We start from the raw sequence: 25,108 nt of genomic DNA on the forward strand, positions 1-25,108 counted from the left end.
ATAGTTACACTCACTAGATAGTAGGTGAATTACTTCTCACAAATTGATACTCCCTCCTCCCATGCCCTCCCAATCATCTTGTTCCCTCTCTTCCCTTTCCTATTTCAAATAAACAAATAAAAGTATATATAATATACCAGGTAACAAAGTCAGATACAGTAACAATATGAGATTAACCAAAGGGCAACAAAGGAGAAGAGAAATAACATAGTACATTAAGAACAACAATCACTCATGATAAAGCTCTTGTTATTTCTAACCACTTATCTTCACCTTCTCTCCTGAACTCAGATTCTCCAGTGTAGATTACCTCTTATATCAAAGCAGAAAAGTCATGAAAATGTCACCTTTTCAACAACAGCAAAGAATATTTAGAAAAGCCTTGAATTAAACTGAGGTTTGAACCTCGGTTTAAAAATACTCTATCCACATAAGAAAAATTAATTGGTGAAATCAGCTATACATCAAGATAATTCAATCATATTTTTCTCATCACTATCTTTAAAACTCAATTTTCCTGTTCATGCCTACATTTTGTAAATAATGAATATTTTCATGCAGATCACTCACATTTTGTTTTGCATTCTGTTGCTTCAGAATCAATGAGTTTTTATGAACAAACTTTCTGGAACTTTGCAGGAACAACAATAGGCCTTTTTAAAACCTGGAGAGAAAAAAAGAAATGCTAAAATGAAATAACCCACGCAGACCACCTGGAATTTTTTAAACCATTATCCCAAGTAATAACTCTTCTCATACACTGTAGCTTGTACTCCCTAATTTCTCAAGAGATATTTACTTGGATACTAGCTCTTTGTTTTCAACAGCTTTTCTGCATTTAAACATTAATCCACACCTGTTGTCAAAGCTTTTGTTTATGATATCACAATAGTTATTTAAGTCATTGTAATAACAATGGAAAACTTTACATAATTTTGAGATGGCAGGAGAGGAAAATGATATTTTAGATGAGCAATATTATCATCTTATTTGGCTATATTTTTAAAGACAAATTAATAAAGAAACTTAATTGAATATAACTGAACCTAGAAAAGTAAACTGTATCTGTATATTTTTTCCTCTTAAAAGGAAATGATAAAAAAAAAGAGTTAGTAGATCTTTGATGGTGTTTACAGTTGTATGAATCATTCAGTCATTCCATGGGTGGCATAGTGTATAATTACCAAATAGAAGGGTAAAATAAGTGAGCTAATTACAAGACTCCATTTTGCTAAGCTACTGTGGGATAATTTCAATCATATAAACTTACTCAGTTACACAATGAAAAGAGTCACATGAATTCAAACTAGAATTTTTTCATCAAACTAAATTATTCTAAACTCCAAATCATTTCTACAACAAATGATGCCTTTGATCCATAGCTAGTCAACCAGATAATTGCCATTTCTCCCAGTTCTTCATGTTGTGAAAATTCACTTGGTTCATTGTGGGAGAGGACTATGACCTGGCTCTTTTCTGTGCTTTGTATGAGATACAAATGATGAAGCTATGGCACAGAATATAATGATTAAGTGATAAATTTAAGATTATACTTCCAAATCAGAAGTAACTGGACTAGTCTTGTTCTTGTGACTGGTTTGTGCAACTGAAACAAATGAAAATATATTAAATATATAAAATCTAAGTTTCCAAGCCAGAAATCATTATATAATGAAGAGTAATTATTTTTAAAGGAATATGGAAAATGAGGCAAACCTTAAAATTATTCTAGGTTAATACCTTGAGACTTCTGGCAGAAAGTTGCTCAGGGAGGGGAAATCAAACCAATCAAACAAATTCCTGAGCTGACAGAATGAAAATTAGTGAGTCTGGAGTGATCACAGTGGTAAGAATATAATGGTGTCAGAGAGATTTGAACTATACGGAGAGTACTCTAGGAGCAGCAGATGGATCTCTTCTAATGTTATGCAGATTTTATCATTAAAGATATTGCCATAGGTCAAAAAATTATGCATAACAGCTCTGAGTGATCTCTCTGAAACAGAAACAGTGGTAATCCCTGCTAACCAAACTGGAAAATGCCTTGATCTGAGGAACACTGGGAAAAATACTCAGCTCTGGATCTTGTCTGACTAGTAAGAAATAATTACTCTAAGACCACATATTTTCCAGTTCTGACAAATCTTCTAAAAGAAAACAGCAAGAATCAAACTCTTCTGAGGATCTTACTGTGATCCAAAAGGCTGCTCTAGGATATATGTAGATAAACAAAAATACTAGATACCAAAAAATATCAAGTTCATAATATCTTGCATCCAATCAGATATTACCAAGCAATACCAAAGGCAGATGCATAAAAATAAAGTGATGAAAAAATGTTTTTCAAAATAACAAAACCGTGGGTCATTTGTCTCTCAGACCTGACTTAGTTTACTTAACATAATTTTCCATGTTTTTCCATTTCTTTAAAAATGATTCAGTATCTTTCTAATGGATGAATAAAATGTCATTGTGTATAGATATCACATTTTCTTGATCCATTCATCCATTGAGGGGTATCTGGGCTGATTCCATATCTTGGTTATGGTGAATAATGCTGCAAGAAATATGGTTGTGCTGGTGGCTTTACTATTCCTTAGTTTGAGAACTTTTGCATACATTCCTATGAATGCAATTGCTGGATGATAGGATAGTTCTATGTTTAATTTTTTTCATGTATTTTTATTGTAATTAATAGAAGGGTTACATGATATTTGCCAGATAGATGGTGCATTAATTCCCATACATTGATACCCTTTCACATGTCTTGGTCCCCATTTCCCTCCCCCCCACCCCCACCCCTCATCTTGTTTCCCCCTTCCCTATCCAATTTCAAATAACCAAATACAAATATATCCAATATATCAGGTAAGAAAGTGAGATACTGTAACATTATGAGATAACCAAGGGACAGCAAAAGAGATGAGAGATAACATAGTACCTTAACAACAACAATCATTCATTATATGGCTTATGTTTCTATATCCTAGAGATCCTTTCATTCAGAGTCCTACTATATGGCCTTTTGTATCAAGGTTTTGCTCTATTGCAAATCTCTGCTAGGAGAGCCCAAGGTTTCTACTGATTATGACAAATGAGGGAAACCATTGAGCCTAAGTTCCTTTGAGTCTGGCTTACTTCACTTAATATGATTTTTCTAAGTCTTTCCATTTCCTAACAAATGGGGCAATATCATTCTTTGTGACAGCAGCACAGAATTCCATTGTGTACAAATACCACATCTTGTTGATCCACTCATCAACTGAGGGACATCTAGGTTGGTTCCATATCTTTGCTATGGTAAAAAGTGCTGCAATGCACATTGTTGTGCTGGTGGATTTAGTATGTCCTTGTTTCTGGATGATGGGGTAAATGCCAAGTAGTGAAATTGCTGGGTCATAGGGGAGCTCTATGTTTAGTCTTTTGAGAAACTGCCATATTGCTTTCCTAGTGGTTGAATGAGTTTGCACTCCCACCAACAGTGTAGTAGTGATCCCTCCCTATGTTTAATTTTTTGAGGAATATTCACACTGCTTCCATATTGGTTGAACAAGTTTACATTCTCACTAACACTGTATTAGTGTTTGCTTTTGGCTGCATTCTTACAAACCTCTGTCCCTTATATGTGAGTTTAGCTTAAACACCCATAAGTAAATATGTTGGCTGGTATGCAAGTATATAACATGTGTTTACCTAAACATAGTGGATTCAAGGATGATTTCAAATAGTGTAATTCCTTAGAAAATCAAATTGAAAGTACAGCAAAATGAATCACCAAGAACCAATACTCAAAAGATATGGGGTCTGGCTAAGTGGAAATAGATGGACAACTGAAGAGAAGAAAACAGGAGAAATGAAGCCAGAATGTAAATGTATATCCTACAAAAGCAATTATTGAGGAAAGAGTTGGGTAATGATGGGATATATGAGAACACTGAAATGGGTGATATTTATCAAGATATATTTGTATACTGCTTCTTTAAATGGCAACTTCTTTGGTCAACTGCTTAAAGACAATAATACAAAATATCAAAATCAGGGCAGGGGGCCGGGAGTTTGGCCTAGTGGTTAAAGTGCTTGCCTAGCATGCATGAAGACCCGGGTTCGATTCCTCGGTACCACATACATACAAAAAAAACAGAAGCGGTGCTGAGGCTCAAGTGGTAGAGCTCTAGCCTTGAGAAAGTCCAAGGACAGTCCTCAGGCCCTCAGCTCAAGCACAGGACTGGCAAAAAAAAAACAAAAAATCAGGGCAGGGTGTTTGGCCTAGTGGTAGAGAGCTTGCCTAGCATGCATGAAGACCCAGGTTCGATTCCTTGGTACCACATACATTGAGAAAAGCTGGAAATGGTGCTGAGGCTCAAGTGGTAGAGTGCTAAGCCTTGAGAAAGTCCAAGGACAGTGCTCAGGCCCTGAGTCCAAGCCCAGGACTGGCAAAAAAAAGAAAAAATATCAAAATCAAATGCATAAAAATAAAACCCATAGTGTCTGGTAAGAAATCCCAGTAGAGAGGATAAATTGCTGTTAAGATGTTAGAAAGAAAAAATAGTGAACTTGAAGACATCCTAATTTGGAAATAAAGATGACAGAAGCATATTTTTAGGAAACAAATGAAGAATAATGGAGCTGGGGAACCTTCTTGCATGGAATATTGAGAAAGATAGATAGAACAGACAGAAAAATAACATACAGAAACATTGCCTGAAAACCATAAGCATATTGATCCAAGAAATTAAACAAAAACATTTTGTGGGTTGTGTGACTTGAACTCTGTGCCTGGGCACGTCCCTGAGCTCTTCATGAGCTCTTCAGTTCAAGGCTACTGTCCTACCCCTCAAGCCAAAGGGCCACTTCCAACTTTCTAGTAGTTAATTGGAGACAAGAGTCTCAAGAACTTTCGTGCCTAAGCTGGCTTTGGACCATGATCCTCAGATCCTGAGTAACTAGGATTACAGGCATGAGTCACCAGCTACTGGCTACAAAATTTAAGTATAATTAACATAAAAGTAAATCTCAATCTTATTGAAATTACCTTGTTCAAAACTAAAGATAAAGGAAAGCTATTACTAGCCAGGGAAGAGATAGCAGTAGATGAGATTAATTTGACTACACCATGTTATATGCACATATGAATTACCATGATCATATTTCCTTATACTATTAATATATGCCTCAAAAGTCAATCACAGGAAAGCAAAGTAGGTTACATTGGGAAGCCAGTTCCCACAGGATAGGGGAAGCCAATGGATAGAGTAGGTAAGGGGAGATATGGTCAAATTCTTTTATAAAAAGTATCTTAAAATAAAAGAATGAAACTGTCAAAACTATTTTAGGAAGGAGGGACATATGGGTTGAGTTTGACTGGGGTATATTCTATGTAGCTATGTATGTATGTGTCAAAATAAACTCTATACAACTAACCCAAAGCTAATTAAAAATCCTTTAAAGATATATAGTTTTATTTTAAAATCAATAAAGTTACCTATAAAGAAGAAAATATAATGGGTGGTAAAGAATACAATCAAGGAAATGCTTTTTTTTTAAAGCTATTTTACTGTTGGGGTGATACATAGAGGGGTTACCACTACATTCATCAGGTAGTGGGTACATTATTTCTTGAACATTGATACCCGTTCCCATGTTGTTCTCCGGCTTTTCCTTCCCCCAGTCCCTCCCAATCATCTTGATTTTCCCTTTCCCTTCCTGTTTCAAATAAACAAATAAACATATGTACAATAAATCAGGTACTAAAGTCAGGTCCCATAACAACAGTAGATAAGCCATAAAGGAGAAACAAATATAATAGAAATAACATCACATAGTAATTTAAGAACAACAATCACAAAGATGAACCTCTTGTTTCCATGTCCTGGAGTTCATTTCACTTAGCCTCATCCTATATGACAATATGTACATGATATTTTTCCAAGTCTTTCTATTTCCTTATACATGGGAAATGTCATTATTTCTTATAACAGCATAGAATTCCATTGTGTATAAATATCACATCTTTTTGATCCATTCATCTACTGAGGGGCATCTGGATTGGTTCTATATCTTAGCTATGGTAAATAATACCGCAACAAAAATGAGTGTGCTAGTAGCTTTAGTATGTCCTTGTTTGGGGACATTTGGATAATTGTCCAGGAGTGGGATTGCAGGTCATACGAGAGCTCTATGTTTGGTCCTTTGAGGAATCACAATATTGCTTTCCAGAGTAGTTTAACAAGTGTACACTCCTACCAACAGTATAGTAGTGTTCCCATTTAGCCACATCACCACCAGCATCTGTTGTTATTGCATTACTTGATAATGGATATTCTAACTGGAGTGAGGTGGAATATCAAAGTTGTTTTGATATGTATTTCTTTTATGACCAGAAATGTCTAGCATTTCTTCAAGTGACTACTAGCTATTCTTATTTCCTCTTCAGAAAAGTCTCTCTTTAAATCCTTAGCTCACCTTTAAATGGGATTGTTGTTTCTTTAAGGATTTGTTTTTGAGAGATTCAATATTTTGAGCTGTAGGTATATTTTAGATATGAGGCTCTTGTATGGCAAGTGAAGATCTTCTCTCACTCTGGAGCTTTCTATTTAACTTGCTAGCTATATCTTTTGTCATACAGAAGCTCTGCAGTTTTATAATGCAATCCCATTTGTCCAAACTTTAATTTTTTGTGTGTTTCTGGGTCTTTATTAAGAAAGTACTGGCCTGAGCTAAGGAGACCTAGGGTATCTCCTATTTCTTCTTGTAAAGTTTACAGGGTATCTACTTTTACCTCAAGAACTTTGATCCACTGGAATTTAATTCTGGTGTAGGATGACATATAAGGATCCAACTTAAATGTTTAGCCAATTCTGCCAACACAATTTTTTGAAGAGGCTCTCTTCCATCCTAGTTTTTTTTTTTTTTGCTCTCTTCTCAAAGATTAGGTGGCCACACACCCGTGGGTTACTTTCTGGGTCTTCAATTTAATTTCATAGGTACTCAGGCTTGTTCTTGTGCTAGTATCAAGCTGTTTTATTACTATAGCTCTATAGTACAATCTGAAATTTGATATTGATATTCTTCCAGCGCAGTTCTTTCTGCTAAATTCTGTTTGTGCTATACTGAGTCCTTTTTTATTCCATGTGAATTTTTGGATTACTTCTTGTATTTCATTAAAGAATGACATTGGGATATTAATGGGTATTACATTGAATTTGTAGGTAGCCTTTGACATCATTGCCATTTTCACGATGTTAATCCTCCCAATCCATGAGCGTGGGAAGTTGTTCTACTTCTTTTGAAATGTCATTTTCGAATAAAAAATGTGACAATTCTAAACGTTAGATTTTCTCAGTAACAACATTTCAAACACATGAAGCAAAAATTGATAGGATCACAGAACATCTGAGTAAATTAATTACGGTAAAATTTCTGTTGCTCTGTTTGCATTTTTACTGTTATGCTGCGGATCGAACCATAGCAAAAATTTCAAAATTCTTTTTTTACTAATTGATAGAAGAAGTACAAATTCAATAAAAATAATTGAAAAATACCATTCACTCACTTAATGTAATGAATTTTCATGGCTCTTCTCACTATAGTTAAGTATAGGGAATGCATTCTTTGCAAGTATCCAGGAAATAGGTATGAACCTATTCTATTTTGGTCTATAAAATAAGACAGTATATTCAGAATGAAAACTAAGCATATCCTTGTACTACAATAGTACTAAGTTTAAAATAAGTAATGGAAAAATCTCTGAAAATACATAGATACTCACAAATTACATAGTACATTTCTAAATAATCCAGTAGTCAGGAGAAATATGTCAAAAGAGAAGTTAGAAAGTCATTTGAAGTAAATTAGAATAAAAATACACCATCTCAAGTTGAGTGAAATCCTGCAAAATAAGTTAAAAAAAATCTCACAATGAAAGTTATAGCACTAAGTTAGCAGTTCAAACACTCAACTATTTTCTGTGCCCACTTTATCACTCAGACTTACTTTGAAACTTGATTCCTTCTCCCCATGTGTTTCATGAGCATAACTTGAAAAGTTGCAGAGGAGCTGTATTTTCTGCCTAACATTAAATTACTCCAAATCAAGGTATCAATAGAAAAACCGATGAAACTAAGAGTTTGAACCTTGAGAAAACCACTAGATGATATGAACACATTCTTAGTCAACCCAATACCAGGGATGTGAGGAATAGCTGGCCTGCAGATATTAAAAGGATAATATGTGAAGTAAAATCCAGAATCTCTTTGAAACACTCCCTCCCTCCCTCCCTCCCTCCCTCCCTCCCTCTCTCTCTCTCTCTCTCTCTCTCTCTCTCTCTCTCTCTCTCTCTCTCTCTCTCTCTCTCTCTCTCTCTCTCCCTCTCTCATCTGGAAAAATTCAAGATTCTCTCCAGATGAAGTTTTACAGATTAAGATGGCAATTTTCAAAGACTTAAAAATATACATTAAAGAACATATATATATACTTTTGGCAGTTCTGGGCTTATCCTTGGACTCTCTAAAAGCTAGATAGGGCTCTACCACTTGAGCCTCATGACCACTTCCGGCTTTTTACTATGTATGTGGTACTGAGGTATTGAACCTGGGGTCTTTGTGCATGCTAAGCAAGCACTTTACCACTAGGCCAAACTCCCGGCCCTAGCAAATATATTTTGAGTAAAAATTGAATGATTTTATTTTTTAGATTAGCAACAAATGGAATGTTTATGGCTCTTGTGTTGATAAAGAATTAAAAGCTCGGGCCGGGAGTTTGGCTTAGTGGTAGAGGGCTTGCCTAGCATGCACGAAGACCTGGGTTCGAGTCCTTGGTACCACATACTTAGAAAAAGCCAGAAGTGGTGCTGAGGCTCAAGTGGTAGAGCTCTAGCCTTGAGAAAAATCCAAGGACAGTGCTCAGGCCCTGAGCTCAAGCCCAGGACTGGCAAAAAAAAAAAAAAAAGAATTAAAAGCTATAAACACATTAATAAGCTAAGAAGGAAAATATCACTCAAATTAGAAATAAAGAAATAAAATTGACTTGTTTCTAGGTATTGGAAATTCCATGGACTCTACAAAAGAGCTTGCAAACCCAATGTCATTTGTGCAAGTCTAAAGATCAGAATTCCAATATTTTATTCTATCCAATGCTATTGTAGTATCACAAAAATACACAATACTTAGAAATAAATCAGAGAAAATGCTGAACAACTAGAACCACAATTAAACTTGTGAGCCATTAAAGAAGGACAGGAAAACAATGGATAAATATAGCATGTTCATTGATTGGAAATATCAGTAATTTTAAGATAAAAATTTTCTGTAACTTTATCTACAGATTTATTGCAGTAAAAATCCCAATAAGGTTAGTAGAAATAGTTAAAAAATATCATCTGGATTTCTAGAAAATAGACAAAGAAACATTATAGAAAGACAAGAAATCTCAGTGCTAGAAAGACAATGGTACATACTAAGATAACAGGCAAAGTGATCAATATAACTAAGAACAAGGCTATAAATAAAATTATATACAAGTTTCAATGATCCTATATAGGTAATTGTGAAGAAAGACCAAACAATTGAAACTAGAAAAAATATCAAACAGCTTAGAAAAAAATTAAATAGATGACAGGTTTATCAAATCAGTCATCACAGAAATGCAAAATGAATCAAGTGTAATGATGTATTTCATAATACGGAAGCTAATTAAAATTTAAATCAAACCACATAGAATGTTGATAAGGCTTTGGAGCAACTAGAACTAACACATTACTGATAAACATGAAGCAATACCGCACTCTGAAACAATCATGTAACACTTTTTTAATAAGATAGACACACATACTATTTATCTCATCATTTTATTACCACTTATACACTGAAAAGATAAGAAGGTTACAGCTAAATAAACATTGTTATACAAATGTTAAAGAACTGTACTTTTAAGAGCCTAGCCTAAACTAGAAATAACACTAGTGACCACCAGCAAAAGAATGTAGCGACAGGAGTTTGGCCTACTGGTAGAGTGCTTGCCTAGAATGCATGAAGACCTAAGTACCACATACATAGAAAAGCTGAAAGTGGTGCTGTGGCCCTAGTGGCAAGGTGATAGCCCTGAGGAAAAAGCCAAAGAACAGTGCTAAGGCCCTGAGTTCAAGCTCCAGTTCTAACAAAAGCTGAAACAAAACAGACAGAAGAATGCAGCAAATCTTATACAACCATGGAGTGGAATATAACTAAACAAATTTAAAGAAAAAATTACTGATACACAAATTATCACATTGAAATCTCAAGATACTTTTGTGAAATATTAAAAACAAATTTTTAGGAATCACATTTTTAAAGTTATTTTAAATTATAAATGAGTCAAACTAACCTATAACAAAAGAAAGCAGATGAGTGGTTGTCTGAAGTGACATGACACTGGAGTACAAAACAAGAAATTAGAAAGCTGGATTGGGGGATGTGGGTATGTTCTGTAATTTGAGTTCAATGCATCAAATTGTACATTTTAAATTTGTGGCATTTCAATCACTTCTCAATAAAACCCTTAAAGGAGACTTTTTTTTTTTCTTATTTTGTGGCTTGAACTCTGGGCCTGGGCATGGTCCCTGAGCTCTTCAGCTCAATGCTACCTCTTGAGCCAGAGTGCCACTTTTAGTTTTCTGGTGGTTAAGTGGAGGTAAGAGTCTTATAGACTTCTGTACCTGGGATGGCTTTAAATGGTGATCCTCAGATCTCAGCCTCCTTTTTAGCTGGGATTACTGGTGTGATCCACTGGCGCCTGGCAAACCAATTTTAACATGAAATATTTCTAGATAGGATCCCTCAATTTTCAGAGTGAAATTTTGTCTTCCACAGATTGGTTGATGATCTTGCATATTACAGAGATATGTGATTCATATAAAAATGATACAAGAAGGTTGTCTCCTGCTTAGTAACAATATACATAAATAAATTGGAAACAGAAATTATTACACTTTGAATAGAACTTGCTTGTATATGTATATGATGTTTATACTGAGATGTTAAAATAATGTGCTTGTTTTTCTTTATCTCTTCCTTGAAAAAAGATGGTATATGTCTACTGAGAGGAGAGAGTTCCCCTAATTGACCAGAATCTAAGTGCTATTGTATGACCTAATATATGGTGGGTGCTTCGTGAACCTAGTCTTTCACATATGACTGTTATTATAGCACTATTTGACTACCTCACAAAGTAGCATTGTGAATAAGGATGAACTCTGCCCACTATTTACTGATACTAGTCTCTTATACTAGCTAAATCCATAGGGAGAGGATGAAGCCCTAAAATTCAGGTTATAAAGTAGGAAGTACGTATGTAGAGGAACTATTTCTATTTCTGTTTGTTTTTTAAGTGCATTTTGCCTTAACTAACTTCAAATATTGATTGTTACAAAATGGACTGGCACTGTAATGATTGAATGATCACAATGTATTACATACAATGAATTTTGAATACCACAGAACTAATTGAATAAATGAACGGAAATATTAATATTAAATTAATGGGAATGATCAGAGTGAATTAAACACAGCGGGCCAAATTCTGCCCCTGGATATGCATGCACAATTTCCATTGATTTCAATGGGGGTTTTGTTGTGTGTATCCAAGGGCAGACTCCAGCTTAATGAATTTTTTAATTGTTTTTAAATGGTGAATGAATTGGTTAAAGTGCAAAGCATTCGAGACGACTTTGTACATATTGCATATATCTTCATGATTTTTAAATATGTCTGAATTGCATCCCTATAATCTTACATCTGTGAACCACCACAAATGTTAACTTTTAGTTTGCAAGAAATAAATGAAACCATTTCTATTTTAGTTTCTTTGTAAAAGATTAATACATAGACATCCCCAAAGACTTTCATATACTTTTACAAAAATGGCAAATATTTGATTTAATAAGGAAGACTCTTAGACACATATCTGAAACTTAGGATCAACTGATGTCCTTACAAGTGCCCTTTGGGTGAATTCTAATAGCTTGCATCTTTCATTGTAGTTCTCAGTATCTTATTTTATTTGAAAATATTTAAGTAAATATTTTAAATGTTTAGGCATCATGTTTGATTTTAATATGATCAGTTTTTAAAACTAAGAAATTTTCCTACTAGCATCCTATAGATGAGGATTTCATTGTATAAAATAGTGTCTTTCCTTTTCTAACTGATTCAGTCACTAAGACAAAGCAATTCAACTCCATCCACCTTTTTGCCTGGTGCCTGGAAATCAGTACTGCAAACCTGAAGTTTAAAATAATTATGCATCATTATTGCAGTTGCCTACTTAGTAAAGACAGGTAATGTTCTGTAAGATAAACTTTAAAACAGTTATAAGAAAGGTAAGCATATGTGTGTGTGTCCTTGTGTTTGTGTTTATATGTGTGCACTGTTTAATTTTATTTTTACCAGTCCTGGGCCTTGAATTCAGGGCCTAAGCATTGTCCTTGGAGTTTTTTTTAAGGCAAGCACTCTGTCACATGAGCCATAGCACCACTTCCAGCTTTTCTATGTCTGTGGTACTGAGTTATTGAGCCCAGGACTTGGTGCATGATAGGAAAGCACTCTACCACTAGGCCAAACTCCTGGCCCTATATTTTTACATTTTGAGTGCAGATTACAAAGAACTTTCTTAGATAAAGACAATAACTATAAAAATAAAAGTTTACATAATACCTGAAACAGTATTTAATATTAAGCTAATAACTTTTTTATTTGCTTTTATTTATTTATTTCAATTAACCAGTTTCACTTTTTAGAATAGATGTCATTTCCCAATAAAATTAAGCATTGAATACAGGAAATTTCCAGATGCCTTTTCTCTTAACACACATACATAGAAGTCCCCACAATGAAGTTCTTTAATCAAGATGACATATTCCTTAAAATTGAGGGACTAAAGCTGATGAATTGTTATCAGCCCAACCTAGACTATATTAGATTTTATTCCAGTAGGTATATACATATATGTATGGTCAGCTACTCACCATCATAGTATCATACCAAATATTTACCCTGCCCCCAAATCTGCTTGTGCCCAACTATTTTCTCCTCTCACATAGAAGACACTGGCATTCACTGATCCTCATAGGGTTTCCATAGTTCTGTATTTTCTAAAATTTCATATAGTCAGAATCACAGTATAGAGTTCTTTGAATTTGTCACTTAAAAGTATTCATTTAAAACACTCCTGTTCACTTTTTAAATTTTATTTTATTAGTATTGAATGGTGTCCCACAGTATAGATATACCACAGTTTATCTATTCACCACAGAATAATGTCATCATAGCTTTCCAATGATAGCGTTGGTAGAGCTGGCATGTACATTTGGGTGGGTGCAGTTGTTACCTGGATATACTTTCAATACATTGGGTAAATACAAAGGAGCGGAGTTAATGAAATGCATGGCTGCTGAAAGTATGTTTACTTATATAAAAGTTAAACTCTCTGCCAATGTGACAGTATCAATATGCATTTCTACCAGGAATAAATGAGAGTTCCTGTTACTCCACAACCTTGTCACCATTTGATGTTGTTAGTGTTTTGAATTTAGATAGCTTCAGAGTGGATCTCATTGTCATTTTAATTTGCAATTCTCTAATGACTAGGATGCCAAGCATCTTTTCATATGCTTATGTTCCATCTGTACACCATATTTGGTAAGGTGTCTGTTCAGATATTTGACTAGCTTTCTAAAAAATTGGAGTATTCACTTTTCCTTATTGACATTAGGAATTCTTTGTATATTTTGAATGAGAGTTCTTTATCAGATATGCCTTTGAAAATATTTCTTCTAATTCATGTTGTCTTTTCACAAGCAAATGTACTTTTTTTTTTTCCAGTCCTGGGCTTGAGCTCAGGGCCTGAGCACTGTCCTTGGACTTTCTCAAAGCTAGAGCTCTATCACTTGAGCCTCAGCACCACTTCTGGCTTTTTTCTATGTATGTGGTACCAAGGAATCGAACCTGGGTCTTCGTACATGCTAGGCAAGCACTTTAACCACTAGGCCAAACTCCCGGCCAAATGTACTTTTAATTTACTTTAAATCCAATTTATCAGTCCTTTTCATGGATTTTGTCTTTAGTTCTTATTCTAAAGTATCAGCACCAAACAAAATTTCATCTACATTTTGTGCTATGTTATTGTTCTACCGATTTACATCTTCTATTTATGCATTCAATCCATTTTCACATTTATGTGAAGAATGTAAGTCAAGGTCCAAATTTTTTATTTATTTATGTATTTATTTATTATCTTTTCCTATTTATACAAACGTTTCTTAATTCATCATATCAGTTTGTCAGCACAATGCTTCTTGAACAATATTACCCCTTCATCCTCTTCCTTGCACGTGGAGGCTTAATCATCGTAGGTGTTTTGTCATTCCATATCAAGTGTTCAATGAATTATGTTGGTAATTTATCAAAAATCAGTTGAGATTATTTGTGAGGGCAAATTCCTGAAATACCACCCTATTTTGTGAATGCATCCATTACATGGCAAAGTAACCTCTCTTAAATACTGAGGATTTGAAATCAAATATTGTGAAAACTCTGACTTTACAACCTTTCCATTATTATGTTCAGTATTCTTTTTCTTTCTTTCTTTCCTTCTATCTTTTTTTTTGGTGAGTTGTTAGGCTCGAATTCTGGGCCTACACACCTTCCCTGAGCTCTCAGTTCAAGACTGCTGCCCTACCCCTGGGCCTGGGCGTTGTCTCTAAGCTCTTCAGCTCAAGGCTACTGCCCTACCCCTTGAACCATAGCGACATTTTCGGCACTGGTGGTTAATTGAGGATAAGAGTTTCAGCGTTTTGCATGCCTGGGCTGGCTTTGAACCACAATCCTGAAAGCTCAGTCTCCTGGGTAGCTAGGATTACAGGCGTGTACCATTGCTTCCAGCCTGTGTCTAGTATTTACTTCTCCATACAAATGTAAGTCACTTGGTCATATAACTTTTATTTTGAAAGACTTCTATGTTTTTTTGTTGTTGTTGTTTCTTTTTGCCAGTCCTGGGCCTTGAACTCAGGCCCTGAGCACTGTCCTTGGGCTTTTCCTCAAGGCTAAGACTCTACCACTTGAGCCACAGCACCACTTCCAAAATTTTTCTATGTAGGTGGAATGGAGGAATAGAATCCCGGTCTTTTAGGCATGCTAGGAAAGCACTTTACCACTAGGTCAAACTCCATACCTCAAGACTTCTAATATTTAAATTCAGATTTTTTTCTCTTTGTTGAAATGTGAAAATTATATACATATTCTAAAACTGCCCCCTGTACAAAAACTTTTGATATAACTACTGGGAAAGATAGGATTATTACAAATTGATCTGCTACAGAGGGTCATTATTCTATTGTTGCCATAATAAAATGCTGTTAATTAATTTAAATTAAATGAGTGATTATAGGTATATTTTTAAAATATGAATACTTAGGAAATACCTCACTCTGTAATATAAATGCCTACTCTATATAAGTATTTCAGCTGACATTAAAATATTTAAAAATATAATCATTTTAAATTATCAAGCTCTAAGATATTAATTATTTTAATCTAGTTAAATATGCACTCTATGCTCTAATATCTGAGTATGAAGGTCTATACTTTGTCTTAAAAGACAAACAGTGTACAAAGGGTCTTGGGTGAGAACAAGGAATATGAAGAAAAGTATATTGAATTCTGTGAGATATATTGAGGGAGAAATCTTCTCAACTTAAACTCCATATCATTAAAAGGCCCTTTAAAGCATTGATAATATCAGGTTGAATTACAAAACTTTACTAGTGAAGTATTTATTGTTATTTTTTATGCCTTGCCCTTATTTTCATTTTCCTTTGTAAGAAAGATAAGGCAGCATCATTAAAATTTTTATTTCCACAGCCAGGAAATAATTTTGGAATGTCATCAGAAAATAAACACAAATATGATTGGTGGGTAAATGAGGAATAATGGAATTGCATATGGAAGTATCACTATGGTCCTTTTTCACTGTGAACAAGGTATCAACAAATTGTTTCTGCAATTATCAATCCCCCAAAGTATTTTTCTTTTTTGGATAGAACATGATAGGTCAGTTTTAAACAATTCTAACGTTAGGAAACTAATGCTGGTTTCTAATACTTGTCATGCTAGCTAATGAGGAACTCAAGACCTGAAGATCCCATTTTGTTCCTCATCAGTCATAAAAGGTTGTGAAATCCCAGCCCAAATTGAAGAGCTGTCATGGGGTACATACAAGTCCATGAGGTCATGAACATGGGTTCTTAATCAAAAGAATGAGTCTACACATGAGTATGGCCTGGTGGTAAAGTGCTTGCCTAGCATGCACGAAAATCCAAGTTCGATTTCTCGGTACCACATACAGAGAAAACAAAAAAAGCTGGAAATGATGCTATGACTCAAGTAGTAGAACTCTACCCTTGAGAGAGACATGGACAGTGCTCAGGCCCTGAGTTCAAGCCCCTGGACTGGAAATAAATAAATAAGGAAGAAAGGAACGAGTGGGGATACAAAGACAAGACGATGAGGATGGGAGACTGAATGTAAGAGGAAGTTTGATAAAGATGTTTTCATACAAGGGTAATTTAAGAGAGGAGAGTTACTGGAATTCTTACTAGTTATGAAGGAAAAAGGAAGTATTAGTCTAAATTAGACTATATTCATGATCCTAACAATTCTGAATGTATTTTATTTTTATTCTTGACTTGAAAAATATTGGTGGGTTATTTTTCAAATTGTTAATGAACTACTTATTGCTTTTATTTGGATTATGACTAGATTTCTAACGAAAGGTTGAGGAAAATATCTTATAGTGAGCAATTTGGACATGTATTTAATACATAAATTTCACATAATTTGCATAAACATACAAGTCTTTTTGATAATAGTGGCTAAAATTAGCTTATAAACAGTCAATAGAGAAAAAATAAGGTTTGATTGATGGCATTAATACTTTTCTCTAAAAAGAATATAATATTTTAGAAAGTAATCACATGAGCTACATTTTAAAGTAACACCACATGTTTTACAGTTGCCCTTGGTAGGATTCATTATATGCCTGGACTGGGGAAAGAATTAGAGTTGAGACGATAGATGAATGAGATGGCTGAACTGGGAACACCTTTCCAGGCTACCCTGCATGTTTTTCAGGCTTTCAAAGCCCCTAAGGAGAAAAGTAATGCTAGGTAAGAAACATTTGTGTGTTTAAAGTTTTGTAAAGAGGTAAGAAACAATTTATTTGGTGTATGTAAAAGTGCAAATTCCAGCATTTTGGGCATCAAGGGCATAAAAAGCAATTGTAATTGTTTTGTGGATTTGGCCCTTGGGTTTGTCATTCAACCTAAGCATTGCATTAGATCAGAAATTTCTGCAATGTGGCACCTCTATGACTTTTCCTCTGAAATCTAATGCTCTTGCTCCTACAAATAATATAAAACACTCTGTTGGTCTACATTATGTAACTTCCAACCATATAATTTCATACTTGGCTCAATATCTGAAATTTTTCCTTGGGAATAAAATATAAAGAAATAATCACATTAAACTCCAAGTTGCTCATAGTAAAGTATAGGAGAACTTTATCTTAAAAGATGAATACTATCTGCTTCAAATAATAGCTAATCTGGACCAGCTTATTACAGTTTTGCTTCATATTCAATTTTGGCTTTGCATATTCTTTGAATTTTGTGATTTTTATACTAAATAAACTTTGAGAAATGAATTTACCCAACTTAGCAAGGCAAATATTGATTTTGTTATAAAGTTAATGCCATTTTTCAGGCTTCTTCATTTAAAATATGCTAGAGTACACATGATTCTATTAAGCTACCATTAAAATCATACTTTATATTATCGAAGCCTATTCTGACTTTTGAATGCCCTTAAGGATTCAGAAAAAAAGTGCTTATTATAAATTAATAAAAGCTTCTATTGTTTTGAGATTTAACCTACCCTTGGAATAGAATATTGGTTGTGCTGACTACCTATATGTACACTGTAATACTAGCATGCTAAAGACAGGCATCTCCTGGGACGCACATCGTGAACATTGTTCTGATTTCAGCCAAAGAGGATCAATCTCTTTCGTGAGGTTTGTGAACTTTAAGAGCCTTGGGTCTCTTTGATTCTAAAAGGAACTAAAATTAAGTATATTATGATATTGATGAGAATTATTTTATTGCGTTTGTTTTGCTATCAGAGCTGTCAACTCAATGGGGTGTTGTCATTAACGACAACTATTAAGTCATTTTGCATGTGTCAGTAATACTATTCTCAGGTTAGCAGAAATAACTCATTAGATCATAGGTCTTAGGAGACTTTAAAAAACCTCAGTTAACTTGATCTGTCTTCTCTAGGAGGACGAATGCCCTAAGTCTCTTATCAAAGCATCCCATTAGTTTTAGAGAAACAAAAAACTAACACTTCATATTAAATGACAAAAACAATGGCATTATTTATGAGAACTCTACCGAATGCATTTATATTGTATGCCCATCCTTCCTCCTTTGATTTCAGTTAACTTTTAAATTTCTGTAAACATTACTTTATGAGTTATGGTGTTTTGGCACTCACATCTTGAATCATATATCTCATGAAAAGATATGACCTTGGTTGAAATCAAACTTTTCTGTGGAAATTATTCTGCATTAGGTACATCAATACATTTAAGAACTTCAGCTTTGGAGAGATGGACTTGAGATAAAAATCCCTAGATTTGTCATTTATTACCTCTGAGATATAATAAATAGGACTCATCAGCCATTTAACAGTGTAGTCAGGAAAAACAGTGACCAAAAGACAGAGACTTCACAGGAAAACGTTAAAGTATTGATGATTAGGCATTGTTAGAATTAAGTAATCACAGGACATTTACTCTTTTATTTAAAAGATGTGAGTACTTGGGCAAACTACTTAGTCTGACTTTTTTAAAACTTTTTTCAACCTATAAAATAAAAACAGTAATACCAAATTTATATAGAATATAAGAAGTTCCAAGTCTAAGGCTTAGAAAAGATGCCTCAGAGATGGGATGTGACTCAGTGATAAAAGTGGTCATCCATGCTCTTGGTTTGGTATTGTGCAGTGCACACATACACACATACACACACACACATATACACACATACATGCATACACAATACAGTAACATAGACCTCAGATAACAAAGCATTATTGTCCTCAATATCTTCTTCACTTATTAAAAGTACATGAATATAAAGAGATAGTTTTTCTTCAGAATTAGTGTTTTACTTTTAGATATGTAACCTGCAATGTCAAACTTAAAAATGAGTTACGTGTTGTCCTCAATTTTGTGTAACATGCTTAAATATGGCTACCTCTCCTAAATCACATGAAATCATCTAGGGGGAAAGATTACTTTAGATTTTTTTCCCACTCTTGGGGTCTGGTCTCAGGGCCTAGGCACTGTTTTTGGACACTTTATTCTCTAGACTAGCACCTTGCCAATTGAGCCACAGCACCACATCCAGCTTTTTCTGAGTATCTGGTACCAATTAATCGAATCCAGGGCTTTGTGCATGCTGGGCGAGCACTGTACCACTAGGCTATGCTCCTGGGCTCTATATTTACTTTTTAATACAACTCTGTACTTATAGTCCATGACCACTGGAAAGACTAAGGATAGGCCTAAATTTTAGGATAGGCCTAAATTTTAGAATTCCTGTACCAAAGAGGTCTAAGGCATAAATTTTGCTACTGCTACTTATGTAGCCACACTGTGCTGGGCAATCACAAGATGGATAATATGGTGGAGACCATACTTATTTTATTACTAGTAACTAAAGAAACCACAAGGTGTTTGTGTTTATCACTATCTCTGGTACAGTATTTCCAACAGATTATCTGATTAAGAGTGATTAATGCCTTAAAAAAATAATATGTACTTCAGTTATATCAGTTTTTCTTTTGTCTGTGATTGTCCCAAACGTTTCTAGTTTCTCATGATCGTGACAATGAGAAACTAATGAAAGATTTTGTTAGATAGCCCTTATTTTGAATTTGCTTACATATTTTCTTTTATAGTTACACTGAGAATATCAGATTGGAGAAAGTCTCCTGTTTACTTCCAAACTCTGAATGAATTTTGTGTACTGAGATCTCAAAACAGTTTTCCCATATGAGACAATACTTGGGCTTATTCTATACTATTCACTTTTCTTCACTCAGTTTTACTTACTGTTGAGATGAAAGCTAACTAATTAACAGAGAATATGAAATTATATTTGCAATTATGCATCAAAAGTAAAAGAAAATATTTTAGTGTATTTCTCTGAATAGGTGCATTTCCATCACAAGTTCACTGTCCTTTAACTTCTTTGGCATTAGAGACAATTACTCATCAAATATTATTCCTCAGGACATTCCTTTTGTTTCTATATACAAAAAGGTCAGCTTGAAAATACACATGAAACCTGAATGAAAACATCCTCTCTCCCTATGAAACATACTAGTGCTTGAAGTTTGCTCTTCCAGCATTATTTGTTTAATGGAAATATTTTCCTTACCACCTGGTTCTGGCAGAAAGTCAAAATTTGCATTTATATGAGGTAGTTTATCAAATATAACATACAGAAGTCTGTTAAGTACACATTCCATTTTGTTTGTGAGAAAATCTGTTTGTATTTAATGTAGTTTTTAAATTAACCTTAATGAAAGCTTCTGAAAATTGTTGTTCTAAGCATTTGAAATATGCAACAAGAACTGGTAGAAGACATAAACATGTTTTCCATTATATGCTATCAGATAGCCCAAAATTACTACAAAGAAGAATGTGAGACTATGTTAAATTAGAAGATAAGCAAGCATTTAGTTAAAAGCAAAGCTCCTTACAAGAATAAAGCAAATATCTTACAACAATCTTTATTCAGAGATGCTTTAATATTTTTAAGTTAGAATATTATTAATTGTAGAATCTATATGGAAATGAAAGTTATGCAACAAACCCCAATATTTCATTTATTATCCCTAGATTTGTCTGATGCAAAAAGCTTCAGGTTTTCTGAGATGCCCCTATATATCATAGATGTTTTAAGGTAATGGTTTATGCATTCTATTCTTTGGCTTTCCCACTTTCCTATCATTCTTCACAATGTTATTTGTAACATCTTTTGGAATTTGCACATATCCCAGTAGCTCCTATCATTGATATGAGGTTAACCTTTACTTTTAGTAGACTGATTCCATCATTTTTGGAAAACCAAGTGTCTTGAGGGCTTAAGAAAATTAACAACTTTAATGACGAAGCTCAACAAGTGCAAAGAACAGGAAAGCACAGGATATGATAATACTAAAGGAGGAAGCTTAGACTTGAGTTTCTCTCATCCTTGCTATGTAAGCAGAAATGGCTAGAATTTTCAAGGAATAGATGTTTTAATATAAAACCTAGAAATCTATGTATTTGTATAGAATCATACAGTTTTCTATGATAGAAAATAACTTTGAAATGCTAAAATATTCTGTCAGCCTCATAGAATGCGATTGGATTCCAGCTTACAGCCTGTGTTATAAAGAATAATAAATAAAGAATATTAATACTTGTCCAATTCAAGCAAAGGCTGGGGAAATGAGTACTTCCTTTAGCTAATATTATCTTTCTCTGGATGGAAGGCCATGCTTATTTAGAAATAAATCAGATCTTATTTGGAGCTAGTGCTCTTCAATATTTATAGCATTTGACGAAGTCTGTGTTATGGTCCCTAATCACAGAATTTGCTACTACTTTGATCACAAACCTCTTTGAAGCTATTGCAGTATTATACTGATAGTTTTTTTTTAAGTCTTAGAGGTTTCATGAAGTAAATTACATCTTTAATTAAATAACTTAACTATTTTAGCATTCTCTTGCCCTTGCCTCCTAAACTTAAATTTGTGTATTCATAATTTTTATTATTCAAAGCCTGATCTAAACTTTTCCTTGTTTTGTTTTCCATGTTGAGGACTAAATAAAGGGTCTCAAAAACTCATAACAGATAGACAGTTGTTCTACTACTGAGTTGGGCTTACAACATAAAATGTTTAATTTGCTAAATCTGTTCAAGTAATATTTGATTCTTTATATAGTAATCATTTGAATTGCTGTTTCTAAAAAGTATATTTTTGCTGTAATTTATTTAGCAGTGACCATTTCATCAACTTGGGTTGAGAAAAAGAGAGACTCTGTGGATTTCTGTATCTAGATCTGTGAGAAAAACAAATCAAATCCTATTCTAACAGAAACAAAGATGGAAAGAAAAAGTCTATAGACCATCCAACTTCTACAGGTTTTGCTTCTATTTTCTGGTAGCATCAAGGCACTGTGAATACAAAGACTGATAGCACAGGATATGAATTCCTCTAGTCTTCCTCCTCCAATCTTACGTAAAACAGTCATCTAAAGGATAAACTTAGATCTTCATCATTTTTTGTCAGTCCTGGGGCTTGAACTCAGTGCCCAGGCACTGTCTATGAGCTTTCTCAAGGCTAGCACTCTACCACTTGAGTCACAGCACCTCTTCCATCTTTTTCTGTATATGTAGTACCAAGGAGTAGAAACCAGGGATTCATGCATGCTAAGCAAGCACTCTGCCACTAGGCCATTCCAGGCCTCGTTGTCATTTTTATATGTATCCAATCTTCTCATGTAAAATGGATATATCTTCATTACCAGAATGATTACATAGACATTATGATTTCAATGAAAACTTTGGAATGTGAATTAATGAGATTGAGGGAAATTTTCAAGATAATGGAGATCCTTAATGGGAATTTAAGAGTCATATATTCTATTTTTCTCTTCAAGTTCATATTTATTAAAATTCAATCTTAAAATATAATTCAGTCCCCCATAGAAATAAACTTTCAATTCTAGTGGGAACATGTGCTTTAGTGTATATGAAAACATACAGTTTTGTTAACTAAAATTCAAAAGCCTATAAACTGGACACTGATAGAGAGGACATGTAATCCTTCTACTCAAGATGATGAGACCTGAGTCAGAGCCAGCTCAGGCAGAAACATCTATAAAACACCATTTCCAATTAACCAGCAAAATATCCACTCTTGGTATAACTCAAGAAAGTTTAACAAGAAAATTGAGTGAGTATGCAAGTTCCTGAGTTTCAGCTCTAAACTCAGCACACACACACACACACACACACACACACACACACACACACACTATATATATATATATAAATATATATACACACGTATATATATATATATAGGACATGTTTACTTATTATTATACATGCAAAGTATTATAGAAACTTCTTAAAATTAACTGGAGAGACCATAGCATAGGTTTTAGGTTGAAACTCAGTATTAAGAAATAATTGCCCTTTGATTATAATTATGCATAATTATATATCTATATACATTATATAGTATACATGATTTATATATACATTATATAAAAACCATATTTGTATTTAAAATGTAGATGTCCCTCAGTTGATGAGTGAATCAACAAGATGTGGTATTTGTACACAATGGAATTCTATGCTGCTGTCAGAAAGAATGACATTACCCCATTTGTGAGGAAATGGAAAGACTTAGAAAAATCATATTAAATGAAGTAAGCCAGACTCAAAGGAACTTAGACTAAATGGTTCCCCTCATTTCTCATAATCAGTAGAAACCTTGGCTCTCCTAGCAGAGATCTGCAATAGAACAAAACCTTGATACAGAAAGCCATATGGTAGGACGCTGAATGAAAGGATCTCTAGGATATAGAAACACAAGCCATATAATGAATGGTTGTTGTTCTTAAGGTACTATGTTATCTCTCATCTCTTTTGCTGTCCCTTGTTTATCTCATATTGTTTCAGTATCTCACTTTGTTACCTGATATATTGGATATATTTGTATTTGGTTATTTGAAATTTGATAGGGAACGGGGGAAAACAAGATGAGGGGTAGGGGTGGGGGAAGGGAAATGGGGACCAAGACATGTGAAAGGGTATCAATGTATGGGAATTAATGTACCATCTATCTGGCAAATATCATGTAATCCTTCTATTAATTACAATAAAAATATATGGAAAAAAAGAAATAGTTTCCCTTTGACTATAATTATGCATAATTATATATCTATATACATTATATAGTATACATGATTTATACATTATAAAAAAACCATATTTGTATTTAAAATGTAATAAATGTGTACATGTATTTATGAATGTATATGTGTGTATGTGTACGTATTTAAATCGAGTTGATAATTTAAATGGAGCCACACACTGAGTTACAACCAGAAAAGTATTTCAACTTTTCCATTTAACAAAATGCCAATAAATAAAGTAAAGGATTAAAATGGTAATTCTATTCTGAAAGGTATATCTGGGCATGTTTTCATGCAGAAAATATTATAATAATTTGAAGGCATATGTTTCAGCACACTTTAGTGAAATTAATTAGTCTTATTGCTTTTATTCATTCTAATATACAGCATCAAAGATTAAAGTTTGAGGTTCATTAACCATCTGCACTGGAATCCCATGAAATATTTGCATACATACATACATATATTCCTGATCAGGATGATAGAATTCCATTTTTACAATCATCAGGTAATTTTCTTCCACAGAAAAATTAAAACTGCTGGTTTACATATTAAGAATTGATTATGATAAATTCTTCACATTTCTGTTCTTACCAACGAAGTGCAATTTCTCCACCAACCTCTTTTTTACCAAAATGTTCTACTATGCTCACCTACTCTCCATTAAAATCCAACTGACTCATTTCCACCTGCTGTGAAACATCTCCCCCCACCCTCCACCAGTTTTGGGGCTTTAACTCAGGGCCTGGGTACTGTCCATGGACAATTTCTCAAGGCTAGCACTCTGCCACTTGAGGTACAGTGTCACTTGTGGCTTTTTCTGAGTATGTGTACCGAGGAATTGAACCCATGGCTTTGTACATGCAAGGTGAGCACTCTACTACTAGACTATGCTCCTGTCCTGAAACCTTTATTTTTACCAGAAGATGAACACTTGTTTATTTTGATTAATACATAGTTAACAGTAATGTCTTCTTCATATACTATACCTTTCAAAAATAATGTCTGTTTGATAGTATATATGATTTCAAAATTA

The sequence above is a fragment of the Megascapheus bottae genome, chromosome 12 (assembly GCF_031878675.1).
Source record: "Megascapheus bottae isolate mThoBot1 chromosome 12, mThoBot2.hap1, whole genome shotgun sequence".
Taxonomy (NCBI): domain Eukaryota; kingdom Metazoa; phylum Chordata; class Mammalia; order Rodentia; family Geomyidae; genus Megascapheus; species Megascapheus bottae.